Source organism: Oncorhynchus mykiss, chromosome 23, assembly GCF_057628025.1.
Source record: "Oncorhynchus mykiss isolate SJ-2025 chromosome 23, ASM5762802v1, whole genome shotgun sequence".
In the NCBI taxonomy this organism is placed as follows: domain Eukaryota; kingdom Metazoa; phylum Chordata; class Actinopteri; order Salmoniformes; family Salmonidae; genus Oncorhynchus; species Oncorhynchus mykiss.
In genome coordinates this window covers 40,975,825-40,993,452 of record NC_143044.1, presented here as the reverse complement: position 1 = coordinate 40,993,452, position 17,628 = coordinate 40,975,825, and the positions used below count along the sequence as shown (strand labels likewise).

Genomic DNA, 17,628 nt, shown 5'->3' with positions numbered 1-17,628 from the left:
GGGATCCCATCATCTGTGAAGAGGTAAACCATCTCAGCCAGCAGAAGGGATCCCATCATCTGTGAAGAGGTAAACCATCTCAGCCAGCAGAAGGGATCCCATCATCTGTGAAGAGGTAAACCATCTCAGCCAGCAGAAGGGATCCCATCATCTGTGAGGAGGTAAACCATCTCAGCCAACAGAAGGGGTCCCATCATCTTGAAGAGGTAAACCATCTCAGCCAGCAGAAGGGATCCCATCATCTGTGAAGAGGTAAACCATCTCAGCCAGCAGAAGGGATCCCATCATCTGTGAAGAGGTAAGCCATCTCAGCCAGCAGAAGGGATCCCATCATCTGTGAAGAGGTAAACCAGCTCAGCCAGCAGAAGGGATCCCATCATCTGTGAAGAGGTAAACCATCTCAGCCAGCAGAAGGGATCCCATCATCTGTGAAGAGGTAAACCATCTCAGCCAACAGAATGGATCCCATCATCTTGAAGAGGTAAACCATCTCAGCCAGCAGAAGGGATCCCATTGTTTGTGAAGCGGTTAAACCATCTCAGCCAGCAGAAGGGATCCCATTGTTTGTGAAGATATAAACCATCTCAGCCAGCAGAAGGGATCCCATTGTTTGTGAAGATATAAACCATCTCAGCCAGCAGAAGGGATCCCATTGTTTGTGAAGCGGTAAACCATCTCAGCCAGCAGAAGGGATCCCATTGTTTGTGAAGAGGTAAACCATCTCAGCCAGCAGAAGGGATCCCATCATCTGTGAAGAGGTCAACCATCTCAGCCAGCAGAAGGGATCCCATCATCTGTGAAGAGGTAAAGCCCATCTCAGCCAGCAGAAGGGATCCCATCATCTGTGAAGAGGTCAACCATCTCAGCCAGCAGAAGGGATCCCATCATCTTGAAGAGGTAAACCATCTCAGCCAGCAGAAGGGATCCCATCATCTGTGAAGGGGTAAACCATCTCAGCCAGCAGAAGGGATCCCATCATCTGTGAAGAGGTAAACCATCTCAGCCAGCAGAAGGGATCCCATCATCTGTGAAGAGGTCAACCATCTCAGCCAGCAGAAGGGATCCCATCATCTGTGAAGAGGTCAACCATCTCAGCCAGCAGAATGGATCCCATCATCTGTGAAGAGGTAAACCATCTCAGCCAGCAGAAGGGATCCCATCATCTTGAAGTGGTAAACCATCTCAGCCAGCAGAAGGGATCCCATCATCTGTGAAGAGGTAAAGCCCATCTCAGCCAGCAGAAGGGATCCCATCATCTGTGAAGAGGTAAACCATCTCAGCCAGCAGAAGGGATCCCATCATCTGTGAAGAGGTAAACCATCTCAGCCAGCAGAAGGGATCCCATCATATGTGAAGAGGTAAACCATCTCAGCCAGCAGAAGGGATTCCATCATCTGTGAAGCGGTAAACCATCTCAGCCAACAGAAGGGATCCCATCATCTGTGAAGGGGTAAACCATCTCAGCCAGCAGAAGGGATCCCATCATCTTGAAGAGGTAAACCATCTCAGCCAGCAGAAGGGATCCCATCATCTGTGAAGGGGTAAACCATCTCAGCCAGCAGAAGGGATCCCATCATCTTGAAGAGGTAAACCATCTCAGCCAGCAGAAGGGATCCCATCATCTGTGAAGAGGTAAACCATCTCAGCCAGCAGAATGGATCCCATCATCTGTGAAGGGGTAAACCATCTCAGCCAGCAGAAGTGATCCCACCATCTGTGAAGAGGTAAACCATCTCAGCCAGCAGAAGGGATCCCATCATCTGTGAAGAGGTCAACCCCATCTCAGCCAGCAGAAGGGATCCATCATCTGTGAAGAGGTAAACCATCTCAGCCAGCAGAAGGGATCCCATCATCTGTGAAGAGGTAAACCATCTCAGCCAGCAGAAGGGATCCCATCATCTGTGAAGAGGTCAACCATCTCAGCCAGCAGAAGGGATCCCATCATCTGTGAAGAGGTAAAGCCCATCTCAGCCAGCAGAAGGGATCCCATCATCTGTGAAGAGGTAAACCATCTCAGCCAGCAGAATGGATCCCATCATCTTGAAGAGGTAAACCATCTCAGCCAGCAGAAGGGATCCCATCATCTGTGAAGGGGTAAACCATCTCAGCCAGCAGAAGGGATCCCATCATCTGTGAAGAGGTAAACCATCTCAGCCAGCAGAAGGGATCCCATCATCTGTGAAGAGGTAAACCATCTCAGCCAGCAGAAGGGATCCCATCATCTGTGAAGAGGTAAACCATCCTAGCCAGCAGAAGGGATCCCATCATCTGTGAAGAGGTAAACCATCTCAGCCAGCAGAAGGGATCCCATCGTCTGTGAAGAGGTCAACCATCTCAGCCAGCAGAAGGGATCCCATCATCTGTGAAGAGGTAAACCATCTCAGCCAGCAGAAGGGATCCCATCATCTTGAAGAGGTAAACCATCTCAGCCAGCAGAAGGGATCCCATCATCTGTGAAGAGGTAAACCCCATCTCAGCCAGCAGAAGGGATCCGTCATCTGTGAAGAGGTAAACCATCTCAGCCAGCAGAAGGGATCCCATCATCTGTGAAGAGGTAAACCATCTCAGCCAGCAGAAGGGATCCCATCATCTTGAAGAGGTAAACCATCTCAGCCAGCAGAAGGGATCCCATCATCTGTGAAGGGGTAAACCATCTCAGCCAGCAGAAGGGATCCCATCATCTGTGAAGAGGTAAACCATCTCAGCCAGCAGAAGGGATCCCATCATCTGTGAAGAGGTAAACCATCTCAGCCAGCAGAAGGGATCCCATCATCTGTGAAGAGGTAAACCATCTCAGCCAGCAGAATTGATTCCATCATCTGTGAAGCGGTAAACCATCTCAGCCAACAGAAGGGATCCCATCATCTGTGAAGGGGTAAACCATCTCAGCCAGCAGAAGGGATCCCATCATCTTGAAGAGGTAAACCATCTCAGCCAGCAGAAGGGATCCCATCATCTGTGAAGAGGTAAACCATCTCAGCCAGCAGAATGGATCCCATCATCTGTGAAGGGGTAGACCATCTCAGCCAGCAGAAGTGATCCCATCATCTGTGAAGAGGTAAACCATCTCAGCCAGCAGAAGGGATCCCATCATCTGTGAAGAGGTAAACCCCATCTCAGCCAGCAGAAGGGATCCATCATCTGTGAAGAGGTAAACCATCTCAGCCAGCAGAAGGGATCCCATCATCTGTGAAGAGGTAAACCATCTCAGCCAGCAGAAGGGATCCCATCATCTGTGAAGAGGTCAACCATCTCAGCCAGCAGAAGGGATCCCATCATCTGTGAAGAGGTAAAGCCCATCTCAGCCAGCAGAAGGGATCCCATCATCTGTGAAGAGGTAAACCATCTCAGCCAGCAGAATGGATCCCATCATCTTGAAGAGGTAAACCATCTCAGCCAGCAGAAGGGATCCCATCATCTGTGAAGGGGTAAACCATCTCAGCCAGCAGAATTGATTCCATCATCTGTGAAGCGGTAAACCATCTCAGCCAACAGAAGGGATCCCATCATCTGTGAAGGGGTAAACCATCTCAGCCAGCAGAAGGGATCCCATCATCTTGAAGAGGTAAACCATCTCAGCCAGCAGAAGGGATCCCATCATCTGTGAAGGGGTAAACCATCTCAGCCAGCAGAAGGGATCCCATCATCTGTGAAGAGGTAAACCATCTCAGCCAGCAGAAGGGATCCCATCATCTGTGAAGAGGTAAACCATCTCAGCCAGCAGAAGGGATCCCATCATCTGTGAAGAGGTAAACCATCTCAGCCAGCAGAATTGATTCCATCATCTGTGAAGCGGTAAACCATCTCAGCCAACAGAAGGGATCCCATCATCTGTGAAGGGGTAAACCATCTCAGCCAGCAGAAGGGATCCCATCATCTTGAAGAGGTAAACCATCTCAGCCAGCAGAAGGGATCCCATCATCTGTGAAGAGGTAAACCATCTCAGCCAGCAGAATGGATCCCATCATCTGTGAAGGGGTAAACCATCTCAGCCAGCAGAAGTGATCCCATCATCTGTGAAGAGGTAAACCATCTCAGCCAGCAGAAGGGATCCCATCATCTGTGAAGAGGTAAACCCCATCTCAGCCAGCAGAAGGGATCCATCATCTGTGAAGAGGTAAACCATCTCAGCCAGCAGAAGGGATCCCATCATCTGTGAAGAGGTAAACCATCTCAGCCAGCAGAAGGGATCCCATCATCTGTGAAGAGGTCAACCATCTCAGCCAGCAGAAGGGATCCCATCATCTGTGAAGAGGTAAAGCCCATCTCAGCCAGCAGAAGGGATCCCATCATCTGTGAAGAGGTAAACCATCTCAGCCAGCAGAATGGATCCCATCATCTTGAAGAGGTAAACCATCTCAGCCAGCAGAAGGGATCCCATCATCTGTGAAGGGGTAAACCATCTCAGCCAGCAGAAGGGATCCCATCATCTGTGAAGAGGTAAACCATCTCAGCCAGCAGAAGGGATCCCATCATCTGTGAAGAGGTAAACCATCTCAGCCAGCAGAAGGGATCCCATCATCTGTGAAGAGGTAAACCATCCTAGCCAGCAGAAGGGATCCCATCATCTGTGAAGAGGTAAACCATCTCAGCCAGCAGAAGGGATCCCATCGTCTGTGAAGAGGTCAACCATCTCAGCCAGCAGAAGGGATCCCATCATCTGTGAAGAAGTAAACCATCTCAGCCAGCAGAAGGGATCCCATCATCTTGAAGAGGTAAACCATCTCAGCCAGCAGAAGGGATCCCATCATCTGTGAAGCGGTAAACCATCTCAGCCAGCAGAAGGGATCCCATCATCTTGAAGAGGTAAACCATCTCAGCCAGCAGAAGGGATCCCATCATCTGTGAAGGGGTAAACCATCTCAGCCAGCAGAAGGGAACCCATCATCTGTGAAGAGGTAAACCATCTCAGCCAGCAGAAGGGATCCCATCATCTGTGAAGGGGTAAACCATCTCAGCCAGCAGAAGGGATCCCATCATCTGTGAAGAGTTAAACCATCTCAGCCAGCAGAAGGGATCCCATCATCTGTGAAGAGGTAAACCATCTCAGCCAGCAGAAGGGATCCTATCATCTGTGAAGAGGTAAACCATCTCAGCCAGCAGAAGTGATCCCATCATCTGTGAAGAGGTAAACCATCTCAGCCAGCAGAAGGGATCTCATCATCTGTGAAGAGGTAAACCATCTCAGCCAGCAGAAGGGATCCCATCATCTGTGAAGAGGTAAACCATCTCAGCCAGCAGAAGGGATCCCATCATCTGTGAAGAGGTAAACCATCTCAGCCAGCAGAAGGGATCCCATCATCTGTGAAGAGGTAAACCATCTCAGCCAGCAGAAGGGATCCCATCATCTGTGAAGAGGTAAACCATCTCAGCCAGCAGAAGGGATCCCATCATCTGTGAGGAGGTAAACCATCTCAGCCAACAGAAGGGGTCCCATCATCTTGAAGAGGTAAACCATCTCAGCCAGCAGAAGGGATCCCATCATCTGTGAAGAGGTAAACCATCTCAGCCAGCAGAAGGGATCCCATCATCTGTGAAGAGGTAAGCCATCTCAGCCAGCAGAAGGGATCCCATCATCTGTGAAGAGGTAAACCAGCTCAGCCAGCAGAAGGGATCCCATCATCTGTGAAGAGGTAAACCATCTCAGCCAGCAGAAGGGATCCCATCATCTGTGAAGAGGTAAACCATCTCAGCCAACAGAATGGATCCCATCATCTTGAAGAGGTAAACCATCTCAGCCAGCAGAAGGGATCCCATTGTTTGTGAAGCGGTTAAACCATCTCAGCCAGCAGAAGGGATCCCATTGTTTGTGAAGATATAAACCATCTCAGCCAGCAGAAGGGATCCCATTGTTTGTGAAGATATAAACCATCTCAGCCAGCAGAAGGGATCCCATTGTTTGTGAAGCGGTAAACCATCTCAGCCAGCAGAAGGGATCCCATTGTTTGTGAAGAGGTAAACCATCTCAGCCAGCAGAAGGGATCCCATCATCTGTGAAGAGGTAAACCATCTCAGCCAGCAGAAGGGATCCCATCATCTGTGAAGAGGTAAACCATCTCAGCCAGCAGAAGGGATCCCATCATCTGTGAAGAGGTAAACCATCTCAGCCAGCAGAAGGGATCCCATCATCTGTGAAGAGGTAGATATAGAGGTTACTAAACACACAGTGATGGTGGAGAATATGTTCCATTGTGTTGCTGTGTCTGTTGCATCCACTGTCCATATTCATGTTGGTAACAAGTATGTTGACCCATAATCACATTTGTTTATTTTTCAAGCTATAACAAACTATATGTTACATGAAGCAGGTTTTTAAAGAACTAAAAAGTTTTGTCTGTTTTGTGTTTTCCTTTTTGCCATGGAAAATCAGGTATTGTAGTGACAACCCTAGTCCATATACACCTATCTCTCTCTCTATCCCTCTCTCTCTCCCTTCCTCTCTTCCTTAAGTGTGAGATGGTGAGGCAGCTCCAGAAGGAGAACTTGTGTTTTAGACAACAGCAGCCGACCCAGGGCCTGAAGCCTGGTGTGGCAAGGAGGTATGGGCCAGGGTGTGGGGAGGTAAGCTCAGCGCCCATCTCAGTGACCATCTCCTTTAGTCCAAACTGAAGCAAGCAGTACAGTATATCACCCGTCTGACCTGAGACAAGCAGCAGCTGATTAAGATGTGCAACAGGCTCTGGGCACAACTGGCCGACGCTGGACTGGAGGGTAGGATTGATGCTACTGTAGAAAACACATACTAACACTGCTTCACCATATCACATAATTAAAAGACACAGCTCTTTCTGCATGATGAGTGCTAGGCTATATAGACAAGATACCAGATAACCATACTGTGTTGATGTGGTTCTGAGGGATGGTTTACGACACTCTTTTACTGTGTTACTTTGTTAGTTCCAGCGAGCAAAGACCACCATCACCATCAATCACAGTTATTCCGCCATTGCCACATATATACCATAGGTGTCGTAAAAGAGTGTCGTAAACCATCACTCAGAACCACATCAATACATCTTCCTTTTTTTAACGTTATTTGTTTCGCTGTCGTATTCAACAGCAAGGTGAAATGTTTGACGTCTTTCTTACAGATTTGAAATGACAAGCACAGACGTGTCATTTTGTAGACCTAACCTCATCTATGCTTCGAGATCAGATTGTGTTTGGTATAAGTGACTCCAGAGTTAGAGAAAGATTGCTGCGGAAAAGTGAGTTACATTTGAACACTGCAGTAAAAATATGTCATGCGAATGAGCTGGCACAATTGCATATTAAAACCTTTAGCTCCACACCAGCAAACACTGCTAGGGAGGTGGAAAGTGCAGCAGTTGCTTTTGTAGACAAGGACACAAGGGGGCGCTATGAGCAAAGGAAGCCACAAGCAATATGACTGATCAAAGGAGCCACAAGCAATATGATTGTAACAGGTGTGGCACCATGCCAGGAAGTGTCCTGTCTTTGGAAAAATGTTGCTACAAGTACAAGGGGAAACATTTCTTTGGAAAAATATGTTTAGCAAAGGACAAGTAGTGGAGACAAAATGTTCACACCATTGTCTGGAGGAGGAGGAGAATGAACAAAGTGATTTATTTTTGGGCACTGTGGATTGCATGGAGGACGGACATTGGGTTGTACCATTCGTGGTCAGTGGTACAAGTTTGACCCTCAAGCTGGATACAGGAGCTAGAGCCAACCTAATCAATATGAGGGATTTTCATGAGCTGAAGCACAAACCATTCATCATGCAAAGGCTGTGGCTCTCAAAGCCAAGCAATTGAGACTTTTGTGTCCGCTAACTGTAAAGGGGATAACAAGAAGCCACACACTTATGTTTGTGATAGTACCAGAGGAGCATAATTCTCTTTTTGGGGGTACAGCATGTGAGTTGTTGGGACTTGTTAAGTACGTGTACACCATTAATGACTTTGACTGGCTGCACAGTGTTCAACGGTTGACAAGTGATCAAAATGGTGAGGAGATTGCTCAAAGATATTCAGATGTGTTCACAGGATTTGGAGCATTGTCTCTCATTCACTCTGTTGCTCTCACAGAGAATGCCAAGTCAGTGATTCATGCACCACCCACATTTCCGGGGCCACTACAGAAGGATCTAAAGGAGGAGTTGGGAGGAATGGTGAAACTCAATGTGCTCGTGAAAACAGAGGAGCCAACAGACTGGGCCAATTCTATGGTGTGTTTGGAAAAGGAATAGAGTTCTGAAAGTCTGTATGGACCCCAAGGACCTCAATAAATGTATCAAAAGGGAGCATTTTCAGATTCCCAAGAGGGAGGAGATGGTGTGTGAAATGGCTGGTGCACACTATTTCTCCAAGTTAGATGCAGCACCAAGCTTTGTAGAGTCAATACCCCCTTTGGAAGATATTCCTTTAAGAGGTTACCTTTCGGCATAAGATCTGCCCCTGACCTCTTTCCCAAGGCTATAGAGTTAGTTTGAGTGTATGTGGAGGATTGTGTGGTCTGGGGGTCCACTATTCAGGAACACAATGAGAGTCTGGAAAAGAGTCTGCAGAGGGTACAGAAGCATGGTTTGATGCTAAATCGGGCTAAATGTCAGTTCTGTGTGAAGGAAATCACATTTCTTGGGGATAAACTGTCCTCGGAGGGTGTGCAGCCTGATCATGCCAAGGTCAAAGCGATGAGGGAGATGGCTAATCCCACAGATAGGAAATGCATTCAGCGTGTTTTGGGTATGGTCAATTATTTGGGGAAGTTTATCAAACCTGTCAGCTTAAACAGTGAACTTAAGGACACTCCTTCAGGATAAGACAGAGTTCTCATGGAACAGAGAACATGAAAGAGAGTGGAACAATGTGAAGAACATTTTGGCTGAAGAGCCAGTGCTAACTCTTTTAGAACCTGACAGGCCTACTGTCGACGGACGCCTCCAAAGATGGCATTGGAGCCGTGCTGTTTCAGGAGCATCAAGGTGTGTGGAAGCCTGTGGATTATGCAGCCCTTCCTTTGACTGATGCTGAGAAGCGTTATGCTCTAATAGAAAAGGAGTGCCCAGGGTTGGTCGTTGGTTGTGACAAGTTTCACTGTTACATTTCTGGCTTTCCAAAGGTGATTCTAGAAACAGACCATGAACCCCGTATTCCAATCTCTCTAAATCTGAATGACATGCCTCCTCGTCTCCAAAGGTGATTCTAGAAACAGACCATGAACCCCGTATTCCAATCTCTCTAAATCTGAATGACATGCCTCCTCGTCTCCAAAGGATGATGATGAGGTTGCAACGCTATGATTTTATTCTAACTTATGTGCCTGGGTCAACTTTAGTGGTAGCAGATGCCCTCTCAAGGGCTCCACCAGTGGTGTCCCAAATCAGCCTCAGTCAGGAGTCTATGGAGGAGGTTGTCTTGCATGTGAATATGGTCAGGGAGTCACTTCCTGTTTCTGAGCAGCAGCTAAGGAGAATAGCTTAAGAGACCACAACAGATCCCATTCTTTGCAAAGTGATCCATAATCTGGAAAATGGCTGGCAATGGCTGGTACTTCCCACTAAGGGCAGAGCTGTCAGTGGTCAATGGAGTGATGTTGAAGAACAATAGAATGGTGATACCTACTTCAAAGCACCAGGAGATGCTACAGAGTGTGCATGAAGGACAATAGAATGGTGATACCTACTTCAAAGCACCAGGAGATGCTACAGAGTGTGCATGAAGGACAATATAATGGTGATACCTACTTCAAAGCACCAGGAGATGCTACAGAGTGTGCATGAAGGACAATAGAATGGTGATACCTACTTCAAAGCACCAGGAGATGCTACAGAGTTTGCATGAAGGACAATGGAATGGTGATACCTACTTCAAAGCACCAGGAGATGCTACAGAGTGTGCATGAAGGACAATAGAATGGTGATACCTACTTCAAAGCACCAGGAGATGCTACAGAGTTTGCATGAAGGACAATGGAATGGTGATACCTACTTCAAAGCACCAGGAGATGCTACAGAGTGTGCATGAAGGACAATAGAATGGTGATACCTACTTCAAAGCACCAGGAGATGCTACAGAGTGTGCATGAAGGACAATAGAATGGTGATACCTACTTCAAAGCACCAGGAGATGCTACAGAGTGTGCATGAAGGACAATGGAATGGTGATACCTACTTCAAAGCACCAGGAGATGCTACAGAGTTTGCATGAAGGACAATGGAATGGTGATACCTACTTCAAAGCACCAGGAGATGCTACAGAGTTTGCATGAAGGACAATGGAATGGTGATACCTACTTCAAAGCACCAGGAGATGCTACAGAGTGTGCATGAAGGACAATAGAATGGTGATACCTACTTCAAAGCACCAGGAGATGCTACAGAGTTTGCATGAAGGACAATGGAATGGTGATACCTACTTCAAAGCACCAGGAGATGCTACAGAGTGTGCATGAAGGACAATAGAATGGTGATACCTACTTCAAAGCACCAGGAGATGCTACAGAGTGTGCATGAAGGACAATAGAATGGTGATACCTACTTCAAAGCACCAGGAGATGCTACAGAGTGTGCATGAAGGACAATGGAATGGTGATACCTACTTCAAAGCACCAGGAGATGCTACAGAGTTTGCATGAAGGACAATGGAATGGTGATACCTACTTCAAAGCACCAGGAGATGCTACAGAGTGTGCATGAAGGACAATAGAATGGTGATACCTACTTCAAAGCACCAGGAGATGCTACAGAGTGTGCATGAAGGACAATAGAATGGTGATACCTACTTCAAAGCACCAGGAGATGCTACAGAGTGTGCATGAAGGACAATGGAATGGTGATACCTACTTCAAAGCACCAGGAGATGCTACAGAGTGTGCATGAAGGACAATAGAATGGTGATACCTACTTCAAAGCACCAGGAGATGCTACAGAGTGTGCATGAAGGACAATGGAATGGTGATACCTACTTCAAAGCACCAGGAGATGCTACAGAGTGTGCATGAAGGACAATAGAATGGTGATACCTACTTCAAAGCACCAGGAGATGCTACAGAGTGTGCATGAAGGACAATAGAATGGTGATACCTACTTCAAAGCACCAGGAGATGCTACAGAGTGTGCATGAAGGACATCTGGGAGCTGATTAACCAAATTGTGATGCATGTCTCAAATTTCATTATAGACAGCCCAAGGAGCCCATGGCTATTGGAGAGGTACCCACCACAGCCTGGAAGAAGGTTGGAGTCTTCTTGTTTCACTGCAATGGTAAGGACTATTTCTTGACTATCGTCTACTTGTCAAATTACCCTGAAATTGCACTCTTGTCCAGCACAACAGCAAAGACTGTCCTTTTGTACTTGAAATCATGTTTTGCTTGGCATGGGATTCCCCTAGTGGTGGTTTCTGATAATGCTCCTCAGTTTGCTTGCAGTGAGTTTGAGATGTTTGCAGAGCGTTATGAGTTCAGACATATAACCTCTAGTGCTCTATATCCTAAATGTAACGCAAAGACTGAAAAAGGTGTGCAAATCGTGAAGAGACTCTTAAAAAAGGCAATTTCATGGCACATGGTTTATGAACTGGTACAAAAAACTACACTTCACTCAACAGAGTTTTTCAATTGAATTATTCTATAACATTCTTGCCCCCAACAGAATGATATATGGGCCATACAACAATCTCAGCTCTGTAGATTTAGTTGCGAAGAGACAGAATCGATAGATAATTTATTCTGGTATTGCCCCTATGTAGCTTGTTTCTGGTCACAGGTTCAGGAATGGTTAAAAAATCACAACATGCACTTAAAATGAACCTTACAAATAGCAGTGTTAGTCGATTTGGAAAGCCATAGTCAGTCAATAATAATATAATATTACTCGTAGGAAAGGTTTTAATCTTTAGCTCACAATCTGTGGATACTATACGATTAGAAAGATTCAAACATTTTGTAAAACATCACAGCACAATTGAAAAGTGTATGACACATGGACATCAAATGAGGGTGTTTTATAGTGATTGGTGTGATGGTCTGAGAGTGGCTGAGGGTTGGTCTATGGTGATAGGTGGGATGGTCTGAGAGTGGCTGAGGGTTGGTCTATGGTGATAGGTGGGATGGTCTGAGAGTGGCTGAGGGTCGGTCTATGGTGATAGGTGGGATGGTCTGAGAGTGGCTGAGGGTTGGTCTATGGTGATAGGTGGAATGGTCTGAGAGTGGCTAAGGGTTGGTCTATGGTGATAGGTGGGATGGTCTGAGAGTGGCTGAGGGTCGGTCTATGGTGATAGGTGGGATGGTCTGAGAGTGGCTGAGGGTTGGTCTATGGTGATAGGTGGAATGGTCTGAGAGTGGCTGAGGGTTGGTCTATGGTGATAGGTGGGATGGTCTGAGAGTGGCTGAGGGTTGGTCTATGGTGATAGGTGGGATGGTCTGAGAGTGGCTGAGGGTTGAGATTAAAGAGCTGAGGTCTATGGTGATAGGTGGGATGGTCTGAGAGTGGCTGAGGGTTGGTCTATGGTGATAGTTGGGATGGTCTGAGAGTGGCTGAGGGTTGGTCTATGGTGATAGGTGGGATGGTCTGAGAGTGGCTGAGGGTTGGTCTATGGTGATAGGTGGGTGGTCTGAGAGTGTCTGAGGGTTGGTCTATGGTGATAGGTTGGAATGGTCTGAGAGTGGCTGAGGGTTGGTCTATGGTGATAGGTTGGATGGTCTGAGAGTGGCTGAGGGTTGAGATTAAAGAGCTGAGGTCTATGGTGATAGGTGGGATGTTCTGAGAGTGGCTGAGGGTTGCTCTATGGTGATAGGTGGGATGGTCTGAGAGTGGCTGAGGGTTGGTCTATGGTGATAGGTGGGGTGGTCTGAGAGTGTCTGAGGGTTGGTCTATGGTGATAGGTGGGATGGTCTGAGAGTGGCTGAGGGTTGGTCTATGGTGATAGGGTGGATGGTCTGAGAGTGGCTGAGGGTTGGTCTATGGTGATAGGTTGGAATGGTCTGAGAGTGGCTGAGGGTTGGTCTATGGTGATAGGTGGGATGGTCTGAGAGTGGCTGAGGGTTGGTCTATGGTGATAGGTGGGATGGTCTGAGAGTGGCTGAGGGTTGAGATTAAAGAGCTGAGGTCTATGGTGATAGGTGGGATGGTCTGAGAGTGGCTGAGGGTTGGTCTATGGTGATAGGTGGGATGGTCTGAGAGTGGCTGAGGGTTGGTCTATGGTGATAGGTGGGATGGTCTGAGAGTGGCTGAGGGTTGGTCTATGGTGATAGGTGGGATGGTCTGAGAGTGGCTGAGGGTTGGTCTATGGTGATAGGTGGGATGGTCTGAGAGTGGCTGAGGGTTGAGATTAAAGAGCTGAGGTCTATGGTGATAGGTGGGATGGTCTGAGAGTGGCTGAGGGTTGGTCTATGGTGATAGGTGGGATGGTCTGAGAGTGGCTGAGGGTTGGTCTATGGTGATAGGTGGGATGATCTGAGAGTGGCTGAGGGTTGGTCTATGGTGATAAGTGGGTGGTCTGAGAGTGGCTGAGGGTTGGTCTATGGTGATAAGTGGGTGGTCTGAGAGTGTCTGAGGGTTGGTCTATGGTGATAGGTTGGAATGGTCTGAGAGTGGCTGAGGGTTGGTCTATGGTGATAGGTTGGATGGTCTGAGAGTGGCTGAGGGTTGAGATTAAAGAGCTGAGGTCTATGGTGATAGGTGGGATGGTCTGAGAGTGGCTGAGGGTTGGTCTATGGTGATAGGTGGGATGGTCTGAGAGTGGCTGAGGGTTGGTCTATGGTGATAGGTTGGATGGTCTGAGAGTGGCTGAGGGTTGGTCTATGGTGATAGGTTGGAATGGTCTGAGAGTGGCTGAGGGTTGGTCTATGGTGATAGGTTGGATGGTCTGAGAGTGGCTGAGTGTTGGTCTATGGTGATAGGTGGGATGGTCTGAGAGTGGCTGAGGGTTGGTCTATAGTGATAGGTTGGATGGTCTGAGAGTGGCTTGAGATTTGAGATTAAAGAGCTGGTGTTTGGTAATGTATTATTGTTATGTGACAGCTTTATATAAAAGTACCATGTATGTAAAATGTATGTATATGTAGCAAAAAAGCTGTAAAAAATACTACGATATTTGTCCTCCGAAGAGTGTTAATAAACAGGTTAATAAAAAAGGCAACACACAGTGGGGCTCATCCACACTTGGCTTTATTGTCTTACAGAGCAGCGCCCTTGGAATGTGGCCGGTCACCTGCAGAAATCTTAATGGGACGCAAGTTACATTCCAGGTTGCCCAGTTTCTGCCTGAATGACTTCTCATTAGCTGTGAAGGACAGGGCCCTACTGCTGAAGGCAAGACTAAAACTCTATGACAAAACTGCTAGAGTGTTGTCACCGTTAGCAGCTCAGGATGTGGTTTGAATTCGTGGTCTGGATTTGTGGGATAGAAAGGCGAGTATGGGAGGAGAGTTTGCCTCGGTCATATACATTCAGGGCAGAAGATGGGGCTTTGTATCAATGCTACAGTGCCTTGCGAAAGTATTCGGCCCCCTTGAACTTTGTGACCTTTTGCCACATTTCAGGCTTCAAACAAAGATATAAAACTTTATTTTTTTGTGAAGAATCAACAACAAGTGGGACACAATCATGAAGTGGAACGACATTTATTGGATATTTCAAACTTTTTTAACAAATCAAAAACTGAAAAATTGGGCGTGCAAAATTATTCAGCCCCTTTACTTTCAGTGCAGCAAACTCTCTCCAGAAGTTCAGTGAGGATCTCTGAATGATCCAATGTTGACCTAAATGACTAATGATGATAAATACAATCCACCTGTGTGTAATCAAGTCTCCGTATAAATGCACCTGCACTGTGATAGTCTCAGAGGTCCGTTAAAAGCGCAGAGAACATCATGAAGAACAAGGAACACACCATGCAGGTCCGAGATACTGTTGTGAAGAAGTTTAAAGCCGGATTTGTATACAAAAAGATTTCCCAAGCTTTAAACATCCCAAGGAGCACTGTGCAAGCGAAAATATTGAAATGGAAGGAGTATCAGACCACTGCAAATCTACCAAGACCTGGCCGTCCCTCTAAACTTTCAGCTCATACAAGGAGAAGACTGATCAGAGATGCAGCCAAGAGGCCCATGATCACTCTGGATGAACTGCAGAGATCTACAGCTGAGGTGGGAGACTCTGTCCATAGGACAACAATCAGTTGTATATTGCACAAATCTGGCCTTTATGGAAGAGTGGCAAGAAGAAAGCCATTTCTTAAAGATATCCATAAAAAGTGTTGTTTAAAGTTTGCCACAAGCCACCTGGGAGACACACCAAACATGTGGAAGAAGGTGCTCTGGTCAGATGAAACCAAAATTGAACTTTTTGGCAACAATGCAAAACGTTATGTTTGGCGTAAAAGCAACACCATCCCCACTGTCCCCACTGTCCCCACTCCCCACTGTCAAACATGGTGGTGGCAGCATCATGGTTTGGGCCTGCTTTTCTTCAGCAGGGACAGGGAAGATGGTTAAAATTGATGGGAAGATGGATGGAGCCAAATACAGGACCATTCTGGAAGAAAACCTGATGGAGTCTGCAAAAATCTACAATGGAATGGTTCAAAAATAAACATATCCAGGTGTTAGAATGGCCAAGTAAAAGTCCAGAACCTGAATCCAATCGAGAATCTGTGGAAAGAACTGAAAATTGCTGTTCACAAATGCTCTCCATCCAACCTCACTGAGCTCGAGCTGTTTTGCAAGGAGGAATGGGAAAAAATGTCAGTCTCTCGATGTGCAAAACTGATAGAGACATACCCCAAGCGACTTACAGCTGTAATCGCAGCAAAAGGTGGCGCTACAAAGTATTAACTTAAAGGGGCTGAATAATTTTGCATGCCCAATTTTTCAGTTTTTGATTTGTTAAAAAAGTTTGAAATATCCAATAAATGTCGTTCCACTTCATGATTGTGTCCCACTTGTTGTTGATTCTTCACAAAAAAATACAGTTTTATATATTTATGTTTGAAGCCTGAAATGTGGCAAAAGGTCGCAAAGTTCAAGGGGGCCGAATACTTTCGCAAGGCACTGTATAGGCAAAACGTTTTGAGAACACAGGAGACGTTTGAGGACACTCAGGACAGAGGCATACCTCCACTGGACACACAGAAAAAAGAAACAAGAACAAGTTGTCATGTGGCAGAAGGTACTGGGAGTGGGACAGAGGCTTCGGACACAGTGCCTCAGACCCTGCACAGGTCTGAGAGGGCCAGCAGGCCTCCAGAAAGATTGAATATTCAGTGGTGATGTTTAATGGACCAAAGACTCAATCAGCTTTTGGGGTTTGTTTTGATATTTTCACTATTGACTATTTTGAAACAGGGATGAATTGGTATTTGTGAATTGACATTGCTTGTTGATGAAATGTGTGATATATATAAATTATTTTTTACAAACACACATTTCATTAACAAGCAATGTCAATCTACAATTGCCTTTTTCAATTTTCGCACCTTTTTCAGCTGTTCCGTCACTTTTAAGATATAGCGGACTAGGGGTTATATGTGTTTTGACATTGCTTGTTGATGAAATGTGTATGTTTGTAATATATATATATATATATATACAGTTGAAGTCGGAAGTTTACGTACACTTAGGGTGGAGTCATTAAAACTCGTTTTTCAACCACTCCAAACATTTATTGTTAACAAACTATAGTTTTGGCAAGTCGGTTAGGACATCTACTTTGTGCATGACACAAGTAATTTTTCCAACAATTGTTTACAGACAGATTATTTCACTTATAATTCACTGTATCTGTGTACCTGTGGATGTATTTCAAGGCCTACCTTCAAACTCAGTGCTTCTTTGCTTGACATCAGGGGAAAATCAAAAGAAATCAGCCAAGACCTCAGATAATTTTTTTGTGGACCTCCAAAAGTCTGGTTCATCCTTGGGAGCAATTTCCAAATGCCTAAAGGTACCATGTTCATCTGTACAAACAATCGTACCCAAGTTTAAACACCATGGGATCACGCAGCTGTCATACTGCTCAGGAAGGAGACGCGTTCTGTCTCCTAGAGATGAACGTACTTTGGTGCGAAAAGTGCAAATCAATCCCAGAACAACAGCAAAGGACCTAGTGAAGATGCTGGAGGAAACAAGTACAAAAGTATCTATATTCCCAGTAAAACGAGTCCCTATATCGACATAACCTGAAAGGCCGCTCAGCAAGGAAGAAGCCACTGCTCCAAAACGGACATAAACATGCCAGACTACGGTTTGCAACTGCACATTGGGACAAAGATTGTACTTTTTTGAGAATTGTCCTCTGGTCTGTTGAAACAAAAATAGAACTGTTGGGCCATAATGACCATTGTTATGTTTGGAGGGAAAAGGTGGAGGCTTGCAAGCCGAAGAACACCATCCCAACCGTGAAGCACGGGAGTGGCAGCATCATGTTGTGAGGGTGCTTTGCTGCAGGAGGGACTGGTGCACTTCACAAAATAGATGGCATCATGAGGAATTAAAATTATGTGGATATATTGAAGCAACATTTCAAGACATCAGTCAGGGAGTTAAAGCTTGGTCGCAAATGGGTCTTCCAAATGGACAATGACCCCAAGCATACTTCCAAAGTTGTGGCAAAATGGCTTAAGGACAACAAAGTCATGGTATTGGAGTGGCCATCACAAAGCCC

The 17,628-nt window shown here is 46.2% G+C and overlaps 1 pseudogene; it reads left to right on the top strand.

Annotated features, from left to right (window-relative positions):
• The window catches only part of LOC149972602 (uncharacterized), a 39,275-nt pseudogene extending 32,406 nt beyond the window's left edge, over positions 1 to 6,869 (top strand).
• The last annotated feature ends 10,759 nt before the right edge of the window (positions 6,870 to 17,628 follow it).